Source organism: Bos indicus, chromosome 19 (assembly GCF_029378745.1).
Source record: "Bos indicus isolate NIAB-ARS_2022 breed Sahiwal x Tharparkar chromosome 19, NIAB-ARS_B.indTharparkar_mat_pri_1.0, whole genome shotgun sequence".
Lineage (NCBI taxonomy): Eukaryota > Metazoa > Chordata > Mammalia > Artiodactyla > Bovidae > Bos > Bos indicus.
Genome location: NC_091778.1, coordinates 13,918,885 through 13,943,192, shown reverse-complemented (window position 1 = coordinate 13,943,192; position 24,308 = coordinate 13,918,885). Strand labels below are relative to the sequence as shown.

Here is a 24,308-nt window from a genome sequence, read left to right as displayed (position 1 = left end):
CACCCTCTCCCTCTCCCACAGAGTCCAAAAGACTGTTCTATACATCTGTGTCTCTTTTGCTGTCTCGTATACAGGGTTATTGTTGCCATCTTTCTAAATTCCATATATATGCGTTAGTATACTGTATTGGTGTTTTTCTTTCTGGCCTACTTCACTCTGTATAATAGGCTCCAGTTTCATCCATCTCATTAGAACTGATTCAAATGTATTCTTTTTAATGGCTGAGTAATACTCCATTGTGTATATGTACCACATCTGTCTTATCCATTCATCTGCTGATGGACCTCTAGGTTGCTTCCATGTCCTGGCTATTATAAACAGTGCTGCGATGAACATTGGGGTACATGTGTCTCTTTCAATTCTGGTTTCCTCAGTGTGTATGCCCAGCAGTGGGATTGCTGGATCATAAGGCAGTTCTATTTCCAGTTTTTTAAGGAATCTCCACACTATTCTCCATAGTGGCTGTACTAGTTTGCATTCCCACCAACAGTGTAAGAGGGTTCCCTTTTCTCCACACCCTCTCCAGCATTTATTGCTTGTAGACTTTTGGATCGCAGCCATTCTGACTGGCGTGAAATGGTACCTCATTGGGTTTTGATTTGCATTTCTCTGATAATGAGTGATGTTGAGCATCTTTTCATGTGTTTGTTAGCCATCTGTATGTCTTCTTTGGAGAAATGTCTATTTAGTTCTTTGGCCCATTTTTTGATTGGGTCATTTATTTTTCTGGAATTGAACTGCAAGAGTTGCTTGTATATTTTTGAGATTAGTTGTTTGTCTGTTGCTTCATTTGCTATTATTTTCTCCCATTCTGAAGGCTGTCTTTTCATGCAAGGTGAATTTTTAACCACTGGACCACCAAGGAAGTCCCACTGCTGAGATTATTAATCAGACAAAAGAAAGCTAAAGAAAAAACGAGCAGCTGGAGTAGCCACAGAGGAAATAATCAAGTCCCTCCATGCCAGAAATGTCCTTGATAATACATCTATCTAAAATCACATTTCCAGAACCTAGACTACCATTCCTCTGAAGACTGATCAATCAAGCAAGATACTAACATGTTTGGTTATCCTTTTCCATGTCTTAATCTCATCCAGGAATCAGTTCAAGTCAAGAAGTAATGTGCATGAAACTAAGATTGGTGACAAGTAATAGCAGTTTCGGACCCTGAATCTGAAATCGTTATAACTAGGCTCAAACACGTCTTCATTAATCAAAATAGGAACCATTACAGTCAACACATTTCTGTCAAGGAGAAATAAGTTTGTTTATTCTTGTAGCATAAAAATCCTTGTTTTGGAATTTGACAAACTATTGGAAAGCATTTTCTGCGTACTGTTAGTTGTGGAAGCATTTTTCCTGCAAAAAGTTGTTGAGATGCTTGAAGAAGTAGTAATCAGTTGGTGAGATGTCAGGTACACATGGAGGATAAGGCGAAACTTCGTAGCCCAATTCGTTCAGCTTTTGAAGCACTGGATGTGTAACATGTAGTCAGGCATTGTCGTGGAGAAGAATGCCAGCGGCAGACGTTGCAGTTTTTGGCGCATCTCATCAATGTGCTGAGCATACTTCACAGATGTAATGGTTTCGCTGGGATTCAGAAAGCTGTAGTGGATCGGACAGCCAACAGCCAGCAGACCACCAAACAGTGACCATGAGCCTTTTTTTGGGAGCAAGTTTGACTCTGGGAAGTGCTCTGGAGCTTCTTCTCAGTCCAAGCGCTGAGTCAGTCATCACTGGTAGCTGCATAAAATCCACTTTTTATCGCACATCACAATCTGATCACGAAATGGTTCCTTGTTGTGTAGAATAAAAGAAGATGACACTTCAAAACAATTTTTTTTGATTTGTGGTCAGCTTATGAGGCACCCACTTATCGAGCTTTTTCACCTTTCCAATTCGCTTCAAATGCCAAATGATCTTAGAATGATCAATGTTGAGTTCTTGAGCAACTTCTCATGTAAGTTGTAAGATCATCAGCTTATTGATGTTATGCTCTCAGTTGGTTGTTGTCAATTCTGATGGCCGGCCACTATACTTCTCATCTTCAAGGCTCTCATCTTCTTTGCAAAACTTCTTGAACCATCGCTGCACTGTACATTCATTAGCAACTCCTGGGCCAAACACTTTGTTGATGTAAGGTGTCTCTGCTGCTTTACGACCCATTTTGAACTTGAGTAACAAAATCGCTTGAATTTGCTTGTTGTCTAACATCAAAAATATGCATTCAACAAATAAATAACATTCTGGGATATCTTATCATCAGGCAAATTTCAGAAACACCACACAAACCCAAACACACATTCATTCCAGGCAACAAAGACAAAAATAAATAACTATATCAAACTACAAAGTTTATGCACAGCAAAGGAGATCAACAAATCCCTAGTCCCAAATAAACGTAAAATAAACAGCAAGTAATAATTCATTAGCAAAAAACATAAAGCAAGAAATTGTGCATTAAAGTAATGTATCATGAAACCACATCTATTTAAGAATGTATTTCAATATCAAATGGCAAAGTTAATGCAAAACCGCAATTACTTTTGCATCAACCTAATATAAGTGTAACTTAATGATGCTAAAGCTGAAACTCCAGTACTTTGGCCACCTCATGTGAAGAGTTGACTCATTGGAAAAGACTCTGATGCTGGGAGGGACTGGGGGCAGGAGGAGAAGGGAACGACAGAGGATGAGATTGGCTGGATGGCATCACTGACTTGATGGACGTGAGTTTGAGTGAACTCTGGGAGTTGGTGATGGACAGGGAGGCCTGGCGTGCTGCGATTCATGGGGTCGCAAAGAGTAGGACACAACTGAGCGACTGAAGTGAACTGAACTGAACTGAACTGAATCACTTTACTGTATACTAGAAACTAATAACAGTGATGTAAAGCAACTATGCGTTAATCAAATAAATTTTTAAAAAGAGAAGTAATTGAGCATACAGCACTCTTTCTGCACAAACGTACACCGGTTACTGGTAAAAATAAACCTGGAGGGAAGTCAATAGCCAAACTAAGAGAACTGCAAGGCGCTGTCATATGCAACTGCTCCCTTGTAGCTACATTTAAGAATATGTGGGCTCTAAAATGCCAGTTTTAAGAACTGAGATGTCTTTGTGCCAAGATATTCTTATATTCCTATTTCCCTCAGTAGCCAAAAATATGCATTCAACAAATAAATAACATTCTGGGATATCTTATCATCAGGCAAATTTGAGAAACACCACACAAACCCAAACACACATTCATTCCAGGCAACAAAGACAAAAATAAATAACTACATCAAACTACAAAGTTTATGCACAGCAAACAAGATCAACAACAAAATGAAAAGGCAATGAAGCAATGGGAAAAATATTTGCAAGTCATGTGTACGATAAGGGGTTAATATCCAAAATATATAAAGAACTCAATAGCCAAAAGAAACAAAACAAAAAAGAAACTGGGTTTGGATAAGGACAGAGGAACTGAATATAGACATTTTTCCAAAGACATACAAATGACCAACAGGTACATTAGGTACATCACTAGTCATTAGGAAAATACAAATCAAATCACAAGAAAATATCACCTCACACCTGTTGGAATAGCTATCATTAAAAAGATGAGACACTGTTGCACGGTGTACATGACAGTTATCAAGAGAGCAAATTAAAAGAGGTCTTCTCATGAGTAAAAATTCTTTTCTTTTTTATATCTATATAGAATGACAGATGTTTAAATTTACTGTGGCAACATTTCAAGAAATATGTAAGTCAAATCATTATGCTGTACACCTTAAACTTCAATGCTGGATGTCAATTTGTATCTTGATAAAACTGGGAAAAAAAATAAAGTGGTGAGGCTGTGGAGAAAATGGAGCCCCAGGGTACTATTGGCAGGAATGTAAATTGGTACAGTCATTATGGAAAACAATATGGTGGTTCCTTAAAAAATTAAAAATAGGATTACCATATAATCCAGCAATCCCATTTCTGGGAATATATCCAAGGAAACAAAAACAGGATGTCAAAGACATATATGTACTCCCACTTTCAATGCAGCAAATATTATTCACAATAGCCAAGATATGGAAACAACTTAAGTATCCATCAATGGATAAATGAATAAAGATGTGGTATCCCCTTGAGGAGAAAATGGCAACCCACTCCAGTATGATTATCGGAAAAATCCCATGGACAGAAGAGCCTGGCAGACTACAGTCCATGGGGTCGCAGAGTCAGATGCGATTAAGCACACATACATTTACAGTGGGGTCACACAGAGTCGGACACGACTGAAGCGACTTAGCAGCAGCAGCAGCAGCAGCATTATTCAGCCACAAGAAAGAAGAAAATCCTGCCATTTGCAGCAACATGAATAAAGCTTGAGGGCACTATACTACAAGTAATAAACCATAAAGGCAAAGAAAACTTCTGGTGTCACTGACATGTGGAATCTTTCAAGGGGAAAAAAAAGGTCAAGCTCTTAGAAACTGAGTGGAAAAGCAGTTACCAAGGCTTGGGGGAAACAAGGACAGGAAGGGAGAAAGGCACAAACTTCTCAGCTGTAAGATGAAGGAGGATGTCTGAGAACCTAATGTACAACATGAACATAGTTGATAATACTATTAATACATTATATACTACTAATTCAAATTCATTAAGAGAACTTAAGTGTTCTTACCAAAACAAACAAAAAATCCCAAGAGTTAGATTCTGTAAATTCCAGGATAACAAATTGTTTTAGAAATTTAAAGAAACTGCTGTGATGGCAATTTTTAAAAAATAGAGTAAATATCCCAATTCACACTTTTAAGATATATCTTAACTCTTAAAAGGATACATCAAAAATTAGTAAGAGGGAATTCCCTGGCGGTTGGTCCAGTGGTTAGGACTCCACGCTTCCACTGTCAGGGGACTCGGTTCACTGCCAGGGGCTGGGTCAGGTAGCTAAGATTCCACAAGCTGCACACTAAGGCCAAGGAAAAAAATCCTGGTAAGAAATATTCTTCCTTCTGGGAAGGGAAATGAGGTGGCCTTAGGGGACTAGGTGGAAAGGAGATTTTTTTCACCGTCTGTTCTTTTATAAATTTTGAACCATGAGAATGTATCATTTGTTTAAAAGTACAGAAAGAGAACAAGAAAAAAAAGATATATTTTCTAATTGTCCTCACTGGCCATATCACACTGACAGGGATATAAATCACGTAAGAAATGAAGCCATGGTCACCAGAGAAGACGGTTTTTCAATAGAAGGCAGTGTCGTGCATCTTATGAGGGTAAAAGAATTAACATGACAAACGTAGGTTCTTGCAACTGCAGGTAAGTTTTCAGTGAAACATAATTGTTACCAACTCTGGAACCAAAAAGATCTGGGGTCAAATCCTAGCTCTTCTAATTAGGAGTTGTATGGTCAAATAAATTATGTAACTTCAATTTGCTAGTCTAGATAATGGGACTACCAACCTCCATGGTGCTATTAATAATAACACCAGCCACATGGTATGGTGAAAATTAAATGAGATAATTTACATAAAATAATTATTCTAAGCCAGGTACATAGTAAATAACTCCATGAATTTTAGTTATTATCATCATCCATGGGAGGCAACACAGAACAGTAGCTAATAAGGATTTGGATACCTGGACCTGAATCCTGGATCTCATTAGGTTTAATACTGGGGCAAGTAACCTAACATCCTTAAGACTCGGTATCTTTTTCTCATTCATAAAATGGTAGTAACATCAGTACTGGCATCGTGAAAAACATAATATATACAAATGTGTAAGTTAAATGAAAAGATAAAAAACTGTGAATTTACTAGGCAAACACAATTTTTACCAAGTATTCAAAGTTAATATCCCCATTAACAGAATTATGTGGTTGTTCAAAGTATAATACTAAAAGCAGCATATAATATTAATAAACAACCACCAAAGTCTCTCACAGTCATATAGTATCTCTGAGGGAAAGGTCTGGTTTCAAATTAACAAATTACTTTTATTTGTACCTCCTGTAATGTTTGCAAACCACGTTATCATATATAACTCTGTTATTGCCAGTTTGGGATTCAGCTGAAATTATCCATAGAAGGATAAAATGAACCACCTTGGTCATTACAGCATGATGCTCTAAGTGACCTAGTAGAGAAAAGGCTCATCGTAAGCCCAGGTCATATCTCTTTGGGATTCAAGGACATGAAATAAATGCCCTATTATCCTCCAAATAAACAGGCTGGTGAGGGCTTAATGTGGTTCTTATGGGTGACTGAAAAAAGTATTCCTGATCCTAGTAAGGGGAAAAAAGAGACAATGAAAATCAGTAATGGGGACTATTTTTCAGTCCAAAAACATTCAATACAGTGCTTTCAAAATACCAGTACAATTAAGCTGCTGACCCTTTTTCAGGGCTCTCTTGGACAAACGAAAGGATCCCCAAACATACTTGAATGAGGGACTTCAACTCTTAGGAACTAAAGGTATCATGAGAAGTGCCCCCGACCAATCAGAACCAGAAACCAAAGGAACTTTGCTGGAAGACTGATAAATGGACTGTGGTAAATCATACTGCATGTGGTTCCATGCTGCAACTTCTACCAACAGAAAACCCACAGGTTATCAAGCTATCAAGCTTTGATGACTTTAGCAACTATCTAGTATCTTGATTGTGATGGTAGATACATGCACCCACACAGTTATAAAACTATACAGAATTAAACACACACACACGGAAAGCGAAATGAGATCAGTGGATAATACCAGTGACAATACCTGGCTGTGGTTTTTTTGCATCTGGAAAATGTTATCTTCACGAAAAACTGGCAAAATATATTTTTATTGTTGTTATTAAGTGCTCTTTTCTTTGTTATTAAGTGCATGTGAATCTGTATTTATCTCATTAAAAATTTCAGTTAAAAAGTTTAGGACGAACAGATCTTAATATTTGAGTAAATGTATCACAGAAAGAATTTTTAGGAAAAATTTTCTGTTAAATGTATTCTACATAATATTTTCTCTCTACTATTAGCTATAATAGCTAGTTTTTCTCCTAAAGGGCAAGTGACCACAGAAAAAAATTCCACACAGATCGACACATTTACAACATGAATGTATTTGAAAACAAAAAATAATATAACACTTTCCCAATTAAAAAGAAGAAGCAAACTGAGACTTCCCTCACTGTCCAGTGGTTCAAATTCTGTGCCCCCTACACAAGGGGCATGGGTTCAACCCCTGGTTAGGAACTAAGATCCCACACGCTGCACAGCACAGCCAAAAAGAAAGAAAGAAAGAAATTATTTATAAAGCCAAAAAACTAATAAAATTACACCCCACATAACAAATATTATCTATGTGCCAGGCATCAAATGGAGAGACAGTAAAGAACAACTTAACTGATCTTTCTTGGCACCAACATTTTGTTGAACTTTAATCAGAAACTGACATATACCTCTTCATTTTGTCTTGGAACTTACTCTTGTAGATTTTTTAAAAGTCCTTTGAAATGGCAAAATTATTTGATCCAGTGCTGTATATATGGACATCACCAGATGGTCAACACCAAAATCAGATTGATTATATTCTTTGCAGCCAAAGATGGAGAAGCTCTATACAGTCAGCAAAAACAAGACCAGGAGCTGACTGTGGCTCAGACCATGAACTCCTTATTGCCAAATTCAGACTTAAATTGAAGAAAGTAGGGAAAATTACTAGACCATTCAGGTATGACCTAAATCAAATCCCTTATGATTATACAATGGAAGTGAGAAATAGATTTAAGGGCCTAGATCTGATAGATAGAGTGCCTGATGAGCTATGGAATGAGGTTCGTGACAATGTACAGGAGACAGGGATCAAGACCATCCCCATGGAAAAGAAATACAAAAAAGCAAAATGGCTGTCTGCGGAGGCCTTACAAATAGCTGTGAAAAGAAGAGAAGCGAAAAGCAAAGGAGAAAAGGAAAGATATAAACATCTGAATGCAGAGTTCTAAAGAATAGCAAGAAGAGATAAGAAAGCCTTCTTCAATGATCAATGCAAAGAAATAGAGGAAAACAACAGAATGGGAAAGACTAGAGATCTCTTCAAGAAAATCAGAGATACCAAGGGAACATTTCATGCAAAGATGAGCTCGATAAAGGACAGAAAAGGTATGGACCTAACAAAAGCGGAAGATATTAAGAAGAGATGGCAAGAATACACAGAAGAACTGTACAAAAAAGATCTTCACGACCCAGATGATCACGATGGTGTGATCACTGACCTAGAGCCAGACATCCTGGAATGTGAAGTCAAGTGGGCCTTAGAAAGCATCACTACGAACAAAGCTAGTGGAGGTGATGGAATTCCAGTTGAGCTATTCCAAATCCTGAAAGATGATGCTGTGAAAGTGCTGTACTCAATATGCCAGCAAATTTGGAAAACTCAGCAGTGGCCACAAGACTGGAAAAGGTCAGTTTTCATTCCAATCCCAAAGAAAGGCAATGCCAAAGAATGCTCAAACTACCTCACAATTGCACTCATCTCACACGCTAGTAAAGTAATGCTCAAAATTCTCCAAGCCAGGCTTCAGCAATATGTGAACCGTGAACTTCCTGATGTTCAAGCTGGTTTTAGAAAAGGCAGAGGAACCAGAGACCAAATTGCCAACATTCGCTGGATCATGGAAAAAGCAAGAGAGTTCCAGAAAAACATCTATTTCTGCTTTACTGACTATGCCAAAGCCTTTGACTGTGTGGATCACAATAAACTGTGGAAAATTCTTCAAGAGATGGGAATACCAGACCACCTGATCTGCCTCTTGAGAAATTTGTATGCAGGTCAGGAAGCAACGGTTAGAACTGGACATGGAACAACAGACTGGTTCCAAATAGGAAAAGGAGTACGTCAAGGCTGTATATTGTCACCCTGTTTATTTAACTTATATGCAGAGTACATCATGAGAAACGCTGGGCTGGAAGAAACACAAGCTGGAATCAAGATTGCCGGGAGAAATATCAATAACCTCAGATATGCAGATGACACCACCCTTATGGCAGAAAGTGAAGAGGAACTAAAAAGCCTCGTGATGAAGGTGAAAGTTGAGAGTGAAAAAGTTGGCTTAAAGCTCAACATTCAGAAAATGAAGATCATGGCGTCCAGTCCCACCACTTCATGGGAAATAGATGGGGAAATAGTGGAAATAGTGTCAGACTTTATTTTTCTGGGCTCCAAAATCACTGCAGATGGTGACTGGAGCCATGAAATTAAAAGACACTTACTCCTTGGAAGGAAAGTTATGACCAACGTAGACAGCATATTCAAAAGCAGAGACATTACTTTGTCAACAAACATTCGTCTAGTCAAGGCTATGGTATTTCCTGTGGTCATGTATGGATGTGAGTTGGACTGTGAAGAAGGCTGAGGGCCGAAGAATTGATGCTTTTGAACTGTGGTGTTGGAGAAGACTCTTGAGAGTCCTTTGGACTGCAAGGAGATCCAACCAGTCCATTCTAAAGGAGATCAGCCCTGGGTGTTCTTTAGAAGGAATGATGCTAAAGCTGAAACTCCAGTACTTTGGCCACCTCATGCGAAGAACTGACTCATTGGAAAAGACTCTGATGCTGGGAGGGATTGGGGCGAGGAGAAGGGGACGACAGAGGATGAGATGGCTGATGGCATCACTGACTCGATGGACATGAGTCTGAGTGAACTCCGGGAGTTGGTGATGGACAGGGAAGCCTGGCGTGCTTCGATTCATGGGGTGGGTCACAAAGAGTTGGACACGACTGAGCGACTGATCTGATCTGATCTGTATCATCCCCATTTATTTATTTTTATTTTTTGCATTTTTTTTCTATTTATTTTTTTGTGATAATTTTTTTGGGGAGGTGCTGTGCCAGGTCTTCCATTGTGGCATGCAGGCTCTGGTTGTGGCATTAGAACTCTTGGTTGCGGCATGTGGGATCTAGTTCCCAGACCAGAGATCACACCCAGGTCCCCTGCATGGAGAGCATGGAGTCTTAGCCACTGGATCAGCAGGCAATTCCTATCAATCTTATTTCTTAAACGTAAAATTTGCAGTAAGGACAGCTCTTCTGAGAACTACCTTCATAGTCAGTATCTCTCACTGAGACAAAAAATGAGCAAACTACAGTATTATACTGTTATTAACTTGACCTGTCCCTCCACCTAAGAGCCAGGAATGCTCAGATCATGATCTTCCGAAACTTACGCCTTTGGTAGCTTATACTGACCTAAACACCACGCCACCTAACTATTAGGTATAGGTAAATACTACATAACTCTATGAGAAATGGGAAAATCATGACTCAACTCAACAATTTATATGAGGATGTGATAAACACTGTGTAAACAGCCAATTTTATTTAATTAAATCACAAGGGCAACTAGAATACTTATTACAAAACCAAAGAGGACAGGTTATAAATACCTTCAATATCATCATTAGCACAGTGCCACCCACACAATAAATTTTCAGAGAATAATCACTGTTGAAAATCTCTAACTGAGAAACAACCAAGAATACATAATTATGTAAACCTATTTCCAGTAGTCAAGGAAGATTTTTTCAATTAAATAAATAAAAATAGTTTCAGGTAAGGTAATAAACTTGGCATTTTAGAACATGCCCATTTATTACCACAATTCCACAGACACGCCACATGTGGACTCCAGGAACTAGCACCTGGAGATTTGGGGGTCCATGATTCAGCCTATCGTACTCTCCAATTAGAGGAGCTCCAGTCCCAAGCAGGTGAGACAAACTCTCATTATTGGTTTTTTCCTCTCTCTGTTGTCCTCTGGCTTGGCTCTGATAGGAGGACTAGAAATGGGAGCTCAGGGAAAGGAAAAGTATTATGGATATTGAGAGGAGGAAGCAGCTCAGGAAAGATGTTTTTCAACTCCTGGGTCTCCAAACTGCACATGCATGGATGTGGCCCTAACCAGCATGGATCTGACCCTAAACAGTATTACAAATTGAAGATAGATCAACACCCAGGTTCCAGACTGTCCACTGGGTGGGCTGCACATGCAGTACAGATCCAAACAGCACTGCAAAGGCTGTGGAACCTTCACTGACACAACCAAAAGAAGACTGGTTGGAACTTACAGCCTGAACCCATCAATACCCACAGCATGATAAAAACAAACATACAGTTGTCCCTTGGTGTCCACGGAGGACTGGTTTCAAGCTCCTGGCAGATGCCAAAATCCATGGATGCTCAAGTCCCTTATTTATAACGGAGCAGTGGGACTTCCCTGGTGGTCCAGTGGTTAAGAGTCTGTGGGTTCAATCTCTGGTTGGGCTTCCCAGGTGGCTCAATGGTAAAGAATCTACCCGCTAATGCAGGAGACACAAGAGACACAAGTTCCATCTTTGATTGGAAAGATTCCCTGGAGAAGGAAATGGCAACCCACTCCAATATTCTTGCCTGGGAAATCCCATGGACAGAGAAGCCTGGCGGGCTACAGTCCAATGGGTTGCAAAAAGATCTGGACACAACTTACCAACTAAAACAACAAATAACAAGGTTGGCAAGGATGTAGAGAAATACTGGACCCTCACACACTGTTGATGGTAATGTAAAATGGTGAAGCGACTTTGCAGAACAATCTGGCAGTTCTTCAAAAGGTTAAACACAGAGTTATCATAAGATACAGATATTTCATCCAACGTATATACTCAAGAGTAATGAAAACATACGTCCACACAAATGCACATGAATGTTCATAGCATTGTTATTTATAATAGCCCCAAAGTGAAAATAACTCGAATATCTATCCGTAGATAAACAATAAACAAAATGTGATATATCCACATAATAGAATATTATTCTATAAAAGGGAATGAAGAAGTGATACATGCTGCAAGATAGATGCTAAGTCAAAGAAGCCAGTCACTAAAGACCATATATGATGTGATTCTACTTATATGAAATGTCCAAAATAGCTAAGTCTATAGAGATGGAAGGTAGCTAGCATATTCGTTAGCTTAGGGCTGGCACAGGAGGGGATGGAGGAAAAAAGGTTTCTTTTAGGGTGATAAAACTGACTGTGGTGATGGTTGCACAATTCTGAGAACCAACTAAAAACTACTGACTATATTCTTCAAATGGGTGAATTAAAGAGCACATATTGTACCTCAATAATTAGGAAACTGTTAAGGAAAAAGCTGCCAGGAAAAGAAAGACTACTATTTCATTTAAAGCAAAGAAGGGGCATACATAGCAAAGTTGGTTTAATACACTTTTCTGAAGACTGCTCCTGTAAGTCTTTTGATTCCTAATCTGAAGTTTCTGAAAATAAAATGTAACTACAAGAAAAAGCAAAGATGGGAAAAATAGTTCAGGATGAGTCCTAACATGAGGTATGATATGCCAGTATAGTTTTCTGTACAACTGTCAAAATGCCTTTACTGCTTCTGTCATTCAGAAACTTATGAAAAAATTATTCTTCAAAGATAGAATACTATTAAATTTGTCACCGATACATAAAACTATTTTGCCTACTACTAATTTCTATGAACAGCACAAATTATAAACTGATTTTTAGATTTATAAACTATTTGAAGAGCTAAACTCTAGCCAGAATCTAGAAAAAAACAAAAACATTTTCAGAGATGCTGCTAACCTGATTTTAAAGGATATTTCAGCTTCTTTCATGAGGGGAAAAAAATAAAATTAAACAATTCTTAAGCCTGATTTCTCCTTCCTCTGAGGTCAGCTGCTTTGTACAGATGGAATTTTATATCTAGTATATTCCCACTGTTGTCATTAATGGTAATTTAACAACATGCAAATGATGTGATTAAAATTCACCCTCAATTCACCTCCTATATTTTATCTCAATGTCCCACATTACTCCAATAGCCAGTAAGGTAACGTCACTAATTAAATCTTGCATCAAATTTTTTTTTTCATTCATGGTTAGGACAAGGAATTCCAAAAAGCACAAAAATCCATGGAATATTAGAGGAAACAGACAGCCTGGTATAAATAGTTGGATATGACATGTATATATGAATCTACCACAACTAAAATACTTAAGCTAAAAATACATTTAGAAGATCAGTGTAAAAAGTTAACTACCGTCTCACAGAAAATTAAACTAAAAAGCTGTTGGAAGGTGTAGAACGATTTAGCCACAGGTATGAAAACTAAGCAAATAAAAATATAGGCAATATTTTATAGCAGCTATAAATGGAGCATAATCTTTAAAAATTGTGAATTGCTCTGTTGAACATTATAAAACATGGTAAATAAACTATACCTCAATTTTTTAAAAAAGAAGGAAACTGTTACAATTCCAGGAAAAAAACAAAAAAATTAATAAAAAATTAAATAATACTACATGTTGCAGAGAATATTTACACAGTCATAATGCTATTAGTAACAAATAGCAATTTAATCAAAGGTTATGATACAATTGCATTGGGATGACATGGTATGGAGTGTGCAAGGATGTTAAATATCTTCTACCATTGGAAAGCAACTTTCCTGGTGGTCCAATAGCTAAGACTGTGCACTCCCAACGCAGGGGGCCAGGGAGGATCAGGGAGTTAGATCCCACATGCTGCAACTAAGACCCGGCAGAGTGGGGAGAAATATCAATAACCCCACATATGCAGATGACACCACCCCTAGGGTAGAAAGCGAAGAGGAATTAAAGAGCCTCTTGATGAAGGTGAAAGAAGAGAGTAGAAAAAGCTGGCTTAAAACTCAACATCCAAAAAACAAAGATCATGGCACTTGGTCCCATCACTTTGTGGCAAATAGATGGGGAAACAACTGAAACAGTGACAGACTTTATTTTCTTGGGTTCCAAAATCACTGCAGATGGTGTCTGCAGCCATGAAATTAAAAGACATTTGCTCCTTGGAAGAAAAGCTATGACAAACCTAGACAGAGTATTAAAAATCAGAGACATTACTTCGCTGACAAAGGTCCATCTAGTCAAAGCTATGGTTTTTCCAGTACTCATGTACAGATGTGAGAGCAGGGCAATAAAAAAGGCTGAGTGTCAAAGAATTGATGCCTTTGAACTATGGTGTTGAAGAAGACTCTTGAGAGTTCCCTGGACTGCAAGGAGATCAAACCAGCCAATCCTAAAGGAAATCAACTCTGAATATTCACTGGAAGGACTGATGCTGTAGCTGAAGCTCCAATACTTTGGCTACCTGATGCGAAGAGCCAACTCATTGGAAAAGACCCTGATGCTGGGAAAGATTGAAGGCAGAAGGAGAAGGGGAAGACAGAGGATGAGATAGTTGTATGGCATCACCAACTCAATGGACATGAGTTGGAGCAGACTCCAGGAGATGGTGAAGGACAGGGAAGCCTGACATGCTGCAGTCCATGGGGTCACAAAGAGTCAGACACGACTGAGCAACTGAACAACCACCACCATCATTGGAAAGTAAAGGATAAAATCTAAAATTAAGAGTGAGGAGTAAAGAACAGTATTTAGAAAATGGAGGTATGTATATAAGAAACTATTACTGGAAAGTGGTTGCTTCTGGAACCATGATGAGATTTAAATAGGTGGGACAAGGATTCCTGTTTTTAAATCTCTGATTCCACTTTAACTATATGTATATATCACTATGATAAAAATAATAATTCAGATCATAAATAAGAGTTCATAGGATTATAAAACATGAAGTATAGAGCAATTAACAGAAGAGCACTATAATTCAATATGAACACTATAACTAAAACATTTATTGCATACATTTTTTAAAGGCAGTTTTATTAAATAAAATATTCAACTGTCCAATGTATTTAAGTATATTCCTGTTGCTATTTATCCTGGATCATAATACACCCTGTACGATACAGCACATCGCAGAAACCATTAGTTATCTACATAATTCTATTTTCTTTTCTTTCTTGTAATAGAACCCTAATTTTTTCTAAGATACTATCATACTTGTTCAAACTTACAATTTTTACATTTCCTAGCATCTCTTGCAACTTGGGAGAACCAATGAGATAAAACTGAAAGTCAACAGATGGACTTCCAAAAAGACTGATCAAATATGACTGGGTCCCTAATAATACAGTTTTCCCTGGTGGCTCAGCAGTAAAAAACCCGCCTGCCAAGCAGGAGATGGCAGTGGGTCAGGAAGATCCCCCAGAGAAGGAAATACCAATCCACTCCAGTATTCTTGCCTGGGAAATCCCAAGGACAGAGGAGCCTGACAGGCTAAAGTCCATGTGGTGGCAAAGAGTCTTCTCCTTCTGCCTTCAATCTTTCCCAGCATCAGGGTCTTTTCCAATGAGTTGGCTCTTTGCATTGGGTAGCCAAAGTATTGGAGCTTCAGCTTCAGCATCAGTCCTTCCAATGAATACTCAGGGTTGATTTCCAAATTAACTTAGCAACTAAACAACAACCCTAACGATAAAGGGCAGCTGCCACTCAAGCCCTAGAATACCTACCTTTGAAATTCTTCTACATAAAAGAAAAAAATCAATATATTTAGTCACTGTGGATTTTAGGTGGGAGAAGGCGGTTTATTATTTATCAATAATAAAGCCTGTATGTCGGCCCATCTACCCTTATAACTTGATTTAAGATCCATATTTGAAGTCATGGTTTATTTTCTCATTCTGCTGAGACTTAATACTTGTGGTAAGTCACATGGTATTCTTGGATCTCGGTATGAGATATTCTGTAAGATGCCTCTCTCCTTGAAATTATCCTAAAGATGAAAAGTTCATGTACAGAATATAGAATAGTTTGTAAGTCCTATCTCCCCAAACATATGTAGCCAAGTTTTGTGACACAAGTCTGGTTATTTTCACAGGATATCCTAAGATACAGATATTAATTTTATTTATATAGATTACTATTCTGTCAACTTACTTTATTGTTAAAGAATACATTTTGAAATTTATTATTAAAGGGAAACATTAAATATTATTTTCAGAAAAAATTAAAACATGTTAGTTGCTCCATATTCTTGGTATATTTATTTCATTAATATTTGTCCTACAATCCACTATTTTTCACATTAAGAATTATCCCAGACCTGTGTCAAATATATATCCCAGGAAACTGTTGACTGTTACATGCTAGTCATGAATCCATGCCATTAAATGTTTATGGAAGAGTCAGGAAGTAAGTTACTAATAAATATTCTTTTCAAATATAGACAATAGAACATTCATTATCTTCTCTCTTTTCCTTAAGTCCAAAAGCAAAGGAGCCTTGCCTAAACAAAACATTCAGAATACCTCTGTACATTACTTATTTTATATCTCATAGACTGTCAGACCAATAAACTACTCCCAGGAATGACTAAACAAACCAGATTATTACCTCTGTCTTAAGTAAATTCCTGCTGCCACCACACTGGATGGCAAGTGCTAAGATTCAGTTTATACCCTCCTTTCTCATCTCTGAAGATATCTTGCCTACTGAAGTCTATTCAAATACACAACTAGAAAAGAGACTCAGTATAAACTACAGTGTCACTAGACATCAGTGAGGTAAATTATTGGTATACCCTCTCAATTAGCTTGGCCCTGACTTAATATAATTAAATATTGTCTTTGAAGTTCTGGGTTGTAACTCCCCTTCTACTCACTAGCTTCCTTTAAAGCAAATATTTGTCCTTTATAACTCATCTATTCCCATCTGAAGGAAGAAATGGAATTTTCCATAAACCCACTGATGGTTGAAGAAAGAAACCTGTTAATATGCTACAAATTCAACTACTAAGTTTCAAGTGAAAATTTTTCTCCCTGGAGTTAATATTCCTGAATTCTGTCTAGGGAGACTTCTTGCCTAGCTTTCTTCTTTGCTGTTCCACATCTTGATCCATGATGGTAAGATTGGATCCCTATCTTCAAACTGGCTCCCCATGTCTGTCCTTATCTACTTTATTATCCATACTTTTCTTAGAAGCTAATTATCCTAGACCTTTTATGATCAATGATCTCATTCTAGAATTGCCTTGCTGTAACTTTTGTTTTCTAAAAGTTTAATTTAACCCGTGACTTTAAATCAGGAGAAAAAGGTAGAACTCCAGATTTATCAATGAGAATTCCTTCCTTTCACTGCTCCAACTTTCCCAGACTAACCTAGCCCACAACCTTCTCTCCTCCAATTCAGGCAGATCTCAAAGTCAACAGAAGAACATCACAATTTAACTGCACTTCAAACTCTTCTAATTATAGTCAAGCTGGTCATAAACCTATAAATTCCTACAATGATTTTGATGAAAGGTTTAGAGGTTCTTTTGCCTCAGAACTTAAGTGACTACTAAAAGAACATGAAGTACATAATAAAATTAGAACTAAAACCCAAATATCCTAACAAAGACTGAAAAGGAAACCATACATCTGCCAATAATCAATTTTTATATTTCTGGCTCACTTTTCCAAGTAGATTAAATATTCTTCCTGAAAAGCTCAAAAAGTACATCCAATCAAATGTTTTACAAAGTTTTTGAGGAATAACTGAGGTACAATTACCCTCACATATTTTATGTTTACAATTTATCCGTTTTGTCATATGTCATGCCATATCAATGAAATCATCACCATAATCAAGAAAAGTTTCAAACATTCCTATCACCTCAGAAGTTTCTTATCCCTGAGGAATTATCCTTCCCTCTCTTTCTGCACCAGCATCAGTACCCAGTCTCTAGGTAAGCTTCATTTCATGACAGACTCTGTATTTTAAAGAATTTTATATGAATGGAATCATAGCATGTGCTCTATTTTTACCAATTATGTTTTTATTTAGCAAAATTATTGTGAGATTCACTCATACTGTTGAGTGTACAATAATTTTCCTTTTTACTATTAAGTCATTTAATATAATTTTACAAAGTAGTTAAAAAAAAATTCCTTGTGGACTTCCCTGGAGGTGCAGTGGATAATAATCTGCCTGCCAATGCAAGGGGACACAGATTTGATCCCTGGTCCAGGAAGATTCCACATGCCGCTGAGTAACTAAGCCCCTGTGCCACAACCACTGAAGCCCACATGCCCCAGAGCCCGCAAGCCACAACCGCTGAGCCTGCCTGCACCACTGCCGAAGCCCATGCACCTGCAGCCCGCGCTCTGTAACCAGAAAAGCCACCACAGCAAGAAGCCCGTGCACCACAACCGAGAGCAGCGCCAGTCTGCCACAACGAGGCAGAGTCCACACCCAGCAAAAAAGACTCGGAGCAATCAAGAATAAATAAATAATTACAAAAAAAAAAAGGAATCAACAGTCTAACAAAAAAGAATACTCTCAGAAAAAACATCATACTACATTTATAATGAGCAGAATGAGCATTTTCAATATCTTCTGTTTTAAAAGGAAGAATGTCAACGACTGCCTAATGAAGAAATATATTCTACTAGTATCAAACTCTCAGGAAAAGTAAGAATAAATTAAAGACTTCAATAATTTAGCTGTAACAGCTAAAACTATAGGACAAGACTTATTTAAAATATATATTAAAATATATAAAAATAATTTAATAAATTATTAAAATATAATAACTAATATATGAATTAGTTATTAAATGTACATTGCTGAGAAAAGGTAATTAACATGGGAGAAAATACAGTGGTAACATTCTAGTGTGCACATTATAACCCATTTATTACACACTATGATTTTGAATTCATTTCAAAAACCTTTTATATATTCACAAAAAATCATTTTACAACAAATAACTATTTTAAATAATGGGAATAAATGAGACTCTTACTAAAAACAACACTGTAAAAAAAAAGGATAGACTATATAAGGACTTTCTTTTAAGCCATCATACATAAACATTTTCCAATAAATAAAATGCTATCCTGTATTAGTTTGTGTGAATATAGGAGGATATACTGTTGTTTCTTCAGGCACTTATTTCCTGAGAATATACCTGTGAAAGTCTCAAAATTGAGTGAAATGTTCCTTAATTGCAAAGTTAACCCTAAAAATCACAATTTTAGATAACTATAAAATGTTATATATATTTTGAAACTACAACATATGAATTGTATATATTTGTATTCAAAATCACAACATATATATAGTATGAAAAAGTTAACCATTACACAGTTAACAATTATGTCCATCATTTTTTATAATAGAGTATTTGGGACCACACCTCAGATTCTCAGAAAGGTACTTCAGGATGTTCCTATGACTTGAGAGAGACCCAGGGACAAAAAAGTATACCTTAAAGCTGTAAGCATAAATGACTCTGAACACAAATTCTTTTCTCTTCATATTTTCAGGCAGCTACTCATAAAATATAAAGCATCAAGAAATTACATTTAGAAGTACATTAAGAAAGGATACTCATATTTACCACTTAATGACAAAAATATGGAAATATAGAAAGTTCAACTGTATTTTATAACCCTTCTTACATTTTAATATAAATACAGAATATAATAACTCATACTACTCAAAGATGATAGTCTAAAAGATAATAACTACCATATACAAGGCAAACATAAAACCATTCCATTTCTGTTACAAACAGAAATTTATTAGGTAGGCACTCAATAAAACACAGCTGTATTTATTCCATAGGCAAGCAGAAAGGGGGAAAAGGATAACAATGAATATGCTTTCCTTCTACATTCACCCAAGTTTAGAAAACTTGGGTTGTTATTTTTCCCATCATTTAGAATTCATTTTATATAAAATTTCCAGCTTCTATAGTCAAACTTGGCTGAATTTTATCAGCTAAATTTAGGCAAAGGTTTTTAACACTCTCAACTATCCATTAAATCAACCTTATTTTATCTTATAATACCAATTAAGGAATATGTTTATTGGATAGACGTGTCTTATCAAGACTGACTTGAAAAGGATACCAATTATTTTCATAATCTACTTCACTAGTCATGTCAATAGCTCACTTAATATACCCAGGATTCAAAATAAGTGATTATGCATAAGTTATTTTCTATAAGAGTAATTTTTAGTACCAATGTAAGTGAGTAACTTCTTTGACATCTGGCATACCACTTAGACATTCATAATTTATGTAACGTATTTGACACAATGTTTTATACAAGGAGTTCCCTAGTCCCATTATGCTTAATAACATGTCAGCTCTTCTACTATAAACTTTGTTTTCCAACAGTTTATGAAACTGTTGAAAAACTGCTCTAGGATAGCTCACTCCGTCAGGCCGTTTGTAACAGGCAGCTGTGCTTAGAACTCACTGTTGACACAATAGTGTGAGCTGTGCAGTGATTCCTCAAAGGATGAATAGATCCATCACTTCCTAGAGTCACAGAAGCTGCCGGACTGGAAGCTGCCACCAGGACCAGCCAGTCACAGGGAATCCACCAGCTCCTCCAGGCAGAGAAAAGGGACAAGGACAAACTCAAGAAAGCCAAGAAGAGAAAAACCAAAATGACTGCACCAAGCCAAGTAAGAAGAGATGGCAGCTACTGATCAGCAGAGAATGCAAAATCAGCAGTTTCGACAGAAACATGCTAAAATAATGGGCTGTCAGAAGTAACATCTCAGGAGAAAAAGAAGTGGAAACACTGAAGAAGATAAAAGAACTGAATGCAAGCTACATCAAGTCCATGGAAAGTGTAATCAATGAGCTTTTAAGCACCGTCTGATGTGAAACCAGAAATCCATCCGAACTATAGAACTGCCAACTAAATGTGTACCCCATTGTTCAGTAAGTGGTATCTACAGACAAAGGAAAAAATTGTTCTAGGATAAAACTTGGCAGTTAAGAACCATCAAGACAATAATGTACTTTTTAAAAAAGTCTATATATAATTTTACAAGAAGGGAGTGATATATTCTCTCACTATCTTCATCTAACAGACCCTTTGGAATCTTTTTTGACCAGTCATACAAAGAGAAATATTTTTTAAAAATAAAATAAAATTTAAGAACTAGCATGAATATTACACTATGAACAAAAGTGATTCAGTTGGACTTCCTTGGTGGTCCAGTGGCTAAGACTCCACCTCCCAGTGCGAGCGACCGAGTTCAATCCCTGGGAGAGGAACTAGATCCCACATGTCACAACTAAGAGTCTGTGTGCCACAACAAAGATCGAAGATTTCACATGCCACAACCAACACAACCAAATTAATAAATTTTTTTAAGTGATGCAGTTAAGATAAAGACCAGTGGATATTTTATAGATTCTAGTTCCAAGGAAAGATTTTAAATCAGTAGCCTGCTTAGTTTTCTCCTGTTAGCCATAAGGTCAAGATTAGGATTTAATGTAACAAATGAAAACATTAGTTGCTTTTCTCTGGTTGATATATTAGTCTTTTATAATAGTCAATGATCAATAGCATCAAGAGATAACAGTCAATGACTGGAGTTGTCAAGAAAGTTGTTATCCATGATGCTAGTAAATCCAACATAAAGGAATGCAATCAATAATACTGATCAACAAACATCAAAACAAACAAACAAAAAATCACAAACCTGTATTCTATGGGTAGTCCCCCTAAACCTAGACTGTCTAGTAAATGCATGTCTCGAATCCCAAGGGCCACCTAAATGCAATACGAATACTTCAGCATAAATTTATCAATACTAATGGCAAAATATACTACTAATCAGTTACTTGTCTGCACATGTTGATCACTATGCTAAAAACACTCCAGGGTCTGTGATTGTTTTTGCTTAAAATGTGCATTTTCCTCTAATTTGGAAAAGATTTAATGTTCAAACAAGAGGATGGTTTCAGCATCCTTCTGCATGAAGATTCCAAAACTATCTTTCCTTGCTCTTGATATTATGTTATTACTACTACTGTAAAGAAAAGCTCTGATAAACTAGGGAATAAAGTTCTTTCTCCATCCACAATTGGCAGCTTAAAGGGGTTCTGTGGCTTTTCTTATAAAGGGGGGCTTCCCTGGTGGCTCAGACGGTAAAGCATCTGCTTGCAATGTGGGAGACCCAGGTTCAAACGCTGGGATCTGATACTGGTGTTAAAACACGACTATTGCCTCAAATCATTATTTTCACAATCTCACCAGGAGTAGGTGACCCTCTTCACCTAGATTTAAGGCCCAAACTCTCCAAAGGATTTTAAGAAAGATCTCACAATGACTATATACAGTGGAATGATTATTTCCTTAGCTTTGCAACTAATCACTTTGTTTAGAAATCCCCTCATTTCCCTGCAACTAGAGAATACAGATCTTCCATTCTATGAGTCTGCCTACCCACTATTATCTAAATTCAAATTTCAAAACTATCTGCCCAGATTTATACTTCCATTCTACTTCAAATGTACTATTTCCTCTTTAGCAAATAACTATGTACTCTGCAAGGATGAAACATACTCATAAATTCAATCCTTTTCCCAAATACACACAAAAGTTGATGAAATCTATCTATTAACCTGCCTGCCTTGGAGAGATGCCTGAAATAAGCAAAAGGCTCATTTTACACAAATGCTGAAACTGTTCCAGAACTAAGCTTAATGGGGGTCACTCATTCTTTGAGATTACTGTATGAGACACTATACAGACACCCGTTCCACGAAAACACACCAGAGATCAAAGACAGAAGTACTTAATTCCTTATAGTACTTTAAAACTTACACTATGTTATATGCACTAATCAATACTCACGTGCTAAAGTACTTCTCACTTAAAATAAGCCTAGGTCAGTAAATAATAGAATAAATGAAGCTCACCACCATCACTAAAAGCATTTATAAAATTCTTTTTGTGTTTAATACTGTGGTAGAATTTACACACAAGAATGTGTAAGCTGCAAAGAAATTGAAATTTGAAACTATCACTGTAGATTTTACAACTTAAAATTAAGATCGTTCTTGTAAAACAATTACTTTAGTTATTCTAGCCAGTGATAATTTTTAACACATAGTCCAAAGGACAGAGACTCCTGAAATAATTTTGGGTAAAATGAAATTTACAAAATATTCACATATAAATGACGCTCCAGGGAGTTCCATTTTCACCTTAGCTGTAGAAAGCCTGAAAGAGTGTCACTCCTAACCAAAAAAACAAGAAAAAACCGTTTAACTATCATCTTACATTTCTTGAGCATATCAGAGAGCTGAGCTAACAGGGAAACCTGTATTTGACATTTCAAGAAGGACAGATTCCTCCACAACAACAGGGGTAAGAGGCAACTACTATGCAAGAAAGTAAGGAAAAAAACCAGCTAAAATTTTAACGAAAGTGCCATTAATTTCCTGTTTCTATAGAGTTGGCTACCCTGGCCATTTCATGCAAATGGAACAAAAAATTATGTGGTCTTTGTGTTTGGCATCTTTGACTTTGAATGTTTTAAAGGTTTATCCATGAATGTAACAGAAAACTTCACTCCTTTTTTATTAACAATATTCCTTTCTACAGATATACCACATTTTGTTCTACTGATGGACATTTGACTTGTACATTGAAAACTACAAAACATCACTGAAAGAAATTAAAAATCTAAATCAATAGAAAGGCATTCTAATTTCATGAATCAGAAGATTTAACATATTGTTAAAATGGCTGTACTCTGAGTCAATGCAACCCTTATTAAAATCTCAGCAGCCTCTTTTGCAGAAATTGAAAAGCTGATACTAAAATTCATATGTAAATGCAAGGGACCCAGAACAGATACAACTTGAAAAAGAATAAAGCTAAGGAGATGACACTTTCTGATTTAAAAACTTGCTACAAAGCTAGCGTAATCGAGATAATGCAGTATTGATGCAAGCACAGACAGAAATCAGTGGAATAGAATTGAGAATTCAGAAATAAAACCGTATGCTTATGGTCAACTGCTTTTCAACAACAGTGATAAGAAAATTCAATGGGAAAGAATAATCTTTTCAACAAACAGTGCTACGACTGTAACTGACAGGAAGAAACCTGACTCCATACTGAATCCATTCCTTTAACTCTAACCCTTGTGCTCTGCTGCCTCTGCTTAGTCATGCAGGCTCTGCACCTTTTGTAAAAGAATGCTATAGCCTGAAACATACAGGAGAGCCCATTCTCAAGGCTCACTCATATAGAAATAAAAAGTAGAATGGAGAATAATTGTTATCTCATAGGAGGTCTAGGAACATTGTGATGAGACCTGCCTGGACAGCTGTAAGAACAAAGGTACCGAAAAGTTTGCAAAAACCTGCCACACCCTCTCTCCCCTTTCAGTGTAAAGCCTAACTTCTAATTCAGGTATAAGACAGTTCTCTGGGACACTAGTTGACCATCTATCTTCCTGATCTGCTGGCTTTTCGAAAAAGTTGCTATTTCTGGCACCAACAACACATCTCTTGATTTACTGACCTGTAATGCAATGAGCAATAGGAGCTTGGACTTGGTAACAGGACAACTAAAAAGCTATTTGC

General features: G+C 36.9%; 1 protein-coding gene and 1 pseudogene across 1 annotated transcript in view; one reads left to right on the top strand and one right to left on the bottom strand.

The window, feature by feature from the left end:
* USP32 (ubiquitin specific peptidase 32) overlaps positions 1 to 24,308 on the bottom strand; it is a 203,933-nt gene that overhangs the window by 112,989 nt on the left and 66,636 nt on the right. The gene's annotated exons all lie outside the window — the stretch shown is intronic.
* Positions 18,041 to 20,620, top strand: LOC109573136 (V-type proton ATPase subunit G 3 pseudogene; annotated as a pseudogene).